Source organism: Bactrocera dorsalis, chromosome 1 (assembly GCF_023373825.1).
Source record: "Bactrocera dorsalis isolate Fly_Bdor chromosome 1, ASM2337382v1, whole genome shotgun sequence".
Classification (NCBI taxonomy): domain Eukaryota; kingdom Metazoa; phylum Arthropoda; class Insecta; order Diptera; family Tephritidae; genus Bactrocera; species Bactrocera dorsalis.
The window spans coordinates 72108793-72113511 of NC_064303.1; the positions used below are offsets into that span (position 1 = coordinate 72108793).

Here is a 4719-nt window from a genome sequence, read left to right on the forward strand (position 1 = left end):
GGGGTGAAGAGCAACCAGAAGCCGTTCAAGAACTGCCCATGCATCCCGAAAAATGCACTGTTTGGTGTGGTTTGTACGCTGGTGGAATCATTGGACCGTATTTTTTCAAAGATGCTGTTGGACGCAACGTTACGGTGAATGGCGATCGCTATCGTTCGATGCTAACAAACTTTTTGTTGCCAAAAATGGAAGAACTGAACTTGGTTGACATGTGGTTTCAACAAGATGGCGCTACATGCCACACAGCTCGCGATTCTATGGCCATTTTGAGGGAAAACTTCGGACAACAATTCATCTCAAGAAATGGACCCGTAAGTTGGCCACCAAGATCATGCGATTTAACGCCTTTAGACTATTTTTTGTGGGGCTACGTCAAGTCTAAAGTCTACAGAAATAAGCCAGCAACTATTCCAGCTTTGGAAGACAACATTTCCGAAGAAATTCGGGCTATTCCGGCCGAAATGCTCGAAAAAGTTGCCCAAAATTGGACTTTCCGAATGGACCACCTAAGACGCAGCCGCGGTCAACATTTAAATGAAATTGTCTTCAAAAAGTAAATGTCATGAACCAATCTAACGTTTCAAATAAAGAACCGATGACATTTTGCAAATTTTATGCGTTTTTTTTTTTTAAAAAGTTATCAAGCTCTTAAAAAATCACCCTTTAGCTTTTGTTTGGTGTTGCTAAGACAGCTGCGCTGGTTATTATGTCACTGACTTCTCTTATGTTTTCGTCAATATCTCTTCCTGTATTCATTTTGTACTCAATATTAAGGTGGCTACTGACGTAGCACTTAATAAATTTTGCAGCATTTGATTTTGCGATTTTATCAAATCTTGGATCATATTTTGCATGGTAGATATAAATTGTGTCATACACTGTGTAAGATTTATAATCATAGTTTCAATACCTCCATTTGGAGGATTTTGCGGCAATTGCATTCGCACAGTGTTGCCTTTCACCACATTTGCATAGCTTGCTTGCATATTATTATTGTTAAAAGTAATAGTATTTGAACTTTTTTCTGAGGTTGCTATAATTTCATTACGGGGTGTTTGTAATATTTGGTTACGACGTGCTTGAATGCGCTGTGACCGTTTCTTTTATGTGGTTCTTCCACAGTTACTCTACGATGCAGCAAATACTTCAAATTATATATTGGATGTGTTTAATTTTTTTTAAGTTGATTTGAGTTCGGCAACAATTCAATTTTAAACATTGGCTGTGGTACTTTGTTTCTATTAAATATATTTACAACTTTTTTAATTCGAAAACCGCATTCTTCCAATGCTTCTTTGACTTCTCTAAGGTCTACGGCGGACTCTATACCCTTTATTACAACAACTAGGCCCTTAGAGCTCTTCGGTTGATACGAATAATAATTTTTGTTTTTTATTTGACAAAAATTTAACGATTTCCACAAGAGTATTACTGCTACGTCCGCGCAAATTTATTCGAGGTGTTTGGTATTAACGACTTTGGTGGTACCCTTCGCATCGAACCATTGCTTAGTATGGCAAATCGGTTGCCATTTAAAACTTCCGTTTTATTTTTATTTGGTGTGCCGCCTTGAAACATTTCAGGATTGACTGCTGACTTTGAAGGACTTAATTTCTTTTTTATATTAACGTAGCGGTCAATGCCAGTTTGTACAGACGGTCCTTTGTTTGTTGGTACGCTCTCACCTTGCGTTGTGAAATTCTTCGTTGCCTGCGTGTTTGCTGATACCGGCAGACTGGTTGCTGTCAGGGCATTTGTAGTTGCCCGATTGTTGTTTTCGGTTTCGGTCATTATCACCGCACATAGGAGAATTTGGTCTCAAAAACCGGACAAAATTATTTAAAGTGATTTTATGATACACATATCTGTGCTGGAAGGGTCAAGTTTTCGCGCAATTGTATTTATTTTAGGCGCAAAGTTACACTGTTATGAATAAAATATGTTCTGCAATTTTCATTGGGACTTGACTGAAATATTGGCGGATATATCCAACATAAAGTGACCTAGAAATTCTAAAATCTTTATATTAGGTATATGGGGGCTCAGGAAAATATTGACCCGATTCAACCCATTTTCGACACAATGAAATACTATTGTCAGAAAAGGCTTCTGTGTGAATTTCAATTTCATATCTCACACATTGAACGATATTTTCGATCATAAGTCAACTATTGGTATCGGGTCCGCATGTTCGGTACCTAGGGGCTTGAACAATTTTGGTTGGACTTGGACAATTATTGAATTACTTTACTTTATTCCGTTATAATAATTAATTCTTTATTCGTATACTGAAAAATGAAAGAATCACATGGAATTTCAAATTGTTTTATATGGGAAGTAGGCGTGGTTGTAGTCCGATTTCGATTTCACTCATTTTCACAGAGTGACACAGGCAAATGAAAGGAAAGTTACGTTCCAAATTTTGTCGAAATCGGTCAATCGGGTCCCGAGATATGAGATTTCACCAGAAAGTGGGCGGTGCCACCCGTATAGAATAATTAAGGAGGATTTCAGTGTTTAATTAAAAAAAAAAAAAATAAATAAAGCAGTACTCATTTTAGGCAACTGACCAACTTTTTCAATGCGCTTTTTTTTAAAAAAAAGGTTCTTTTAATGATTCATTGTTTTCCCAAAAAAAAAAAACATATTAATACATTAACTAACTTAATTTTTATATCATTAATATTAAAAACATACCATATTGTCCTGAATCCATAGAATCAAGAATTCCGTTCGCGCAATAAAAAACGACTTGCAATTTCGAAGACAATGGATAGTTTCGCGAATAAGCACGTGCGTTCTGAACGATGTCTAGGTTCCGACTACTTGTGTGGCAATATAGCGGCCTGAAGGTCATTCATTTAATCGGTTCATTGCAGAACGGTTATTTAGGTACCAAAAAAAACAATTTTGAGTACCATCGCTGAAGTTTGTAATTTTCAATTTTATCCGGTTTTTGGGGGTAAATGCTCCTATGCGCGTTGGTGCAAAGTTACATACATATATACATATTATAATAAAATAAAAGGTGGAATAGATACACTCTGATTTCCCTCAGTGATTAATAAGAGGTGTGCGTTTCCTTGCGTGGTAATGCGCTCCTACGCCGGCGTTCCAATTTGTTGAGTTGTTGCCGGTTTTTGTTTAAGTTGTTTTACTATATATTTACTGAGGTTCGCAGTTTTTCACAGTGTTTGTGGTATGTATTGTTATGCACTTCACTGCACAGTATTTATGTCTTTATTTCACTTTTACTTCTAAGATTTTTTTTAATTTAATTTTCAACTTGCGTACACTTTGTTTTTTTTTTTTTTTGAAGTTATACTTCTTATACAACACCGGAAAAGGTTGTGTTAAATGCAAGTTGCGCAACCTTGCTCAATATGAATCTAACGCAACCTTGTCTGCGAAGATGTTCGAGCAGCAAGCGAAGCGGTGACAATCGGCGATCGTTTGTTCGTTTCTTTCGGCACAGTTCGGCTGACACAACACAATGTTGCCATGCTTATGCTGTTGTTGTTTTTGTAGAACAATGTTTCAATTTTTGGTTGGTGACATGTTCACATGTGTGCGCATATGTATGTTTGTATGTTTGTGCATTATTTTCTTTCGTTTGTCTTTCTGCGAATTCTCAACTATTTTATGTGACTTTTGTTTGAAATACTCTGCGTTGGCCTTTGAAAAATTAAGACTATACTTCACAGAATCATTTCTGTGTGCCTTCATTTCCATTTTTGGAAATCGACCCGCGATGACGAGGTATATCGTTTTATCTGACAGCGTGAGGTTTAAGAAGTTCATTTCTAATTTTGTCTTGTGGCATATTAGAAATGATGTTTCTTCAAAAATCGTTCGCTTACAACGCATAAAATGACTTCTGAGTGGTGATTTTAATGAATAAATTCCTTTTGGTTGAAATACTCTGCGTTGGCCGTTGAAAAGTTAAGACTATACTTCTCAGGATCATTCATTCCTTTCATTTCTTCAAAATAATTAATGACCTTTAGAAAAATGCATATTTGCATTATTTCGTTGTCATTTCCATATTCGTAGCAATAAAATTTCTATGGCATAAGTAAAGTAATGGCCTCCGATTGTCACCCCTTGCCGCTGTAGCAGCTTCGCCTACAAGCATGCGTAAATATGTATGTAAGTATACGTATAAAAAAAAAAAAATAAAAAATAAAAAAAAAAATAAAAAAATAAAAAAAAAAATTAAAAAAAATAAAAAAAAAAAAAAAATTAAATTTGTTGTTTTTTTTTTGTTGTATGAAAAATGAGAGATTGGAGAATCTTCTTCTTCTTTACTGGCGTAGACACCGCTTACGCGATTATAGCCGACTCAACAACAGCGCGCCAGTCGTTTCTTCTCTTCGTTACGTGGCGCCAATTGGATATTCCAAGCGAAGCCAGGCCCTTCTCCACTTGGTCCTTCCAACGGAGTGGAGGTCTTCCTCTTCCTCTGCTTCCCGCGGCGGGTACTGCGTCCAATACTTTTAGAGCTGGAGTGTTTTCATCCATTCGGACAATATGACCAAGCCAGCGTAGCCGCTGTCTTTTAATTCGGTGAACTATGTCAATGTCGTCGTATATCTCGTACAGCTCATCGTTCCATCGAATGCGATATTCGCCGTGGCCAACGCGCAAAGGACCATAAATCTTTCGCAGAACTTTTCTCTCGAAAACTCGCAACGTTGATTCATCGGTTGTTGTCATCGT

At 36.9% G+C, this 4719-nt stretch overlaps 1 pseudogene; it reads left to right on the forward strand.

Moving 5' to 3' along the window:
- The first annotated feature begins 3687 nt into the window (after positions 1-3687).
- On the forward strand, positions 3688-3886 carry LOC125775898 (small nucleolar RNA U3; annotated as a pseudogene).
- The last annotated feature ends 833 nt before the right edge of the window (positions 3887-4719 follow it).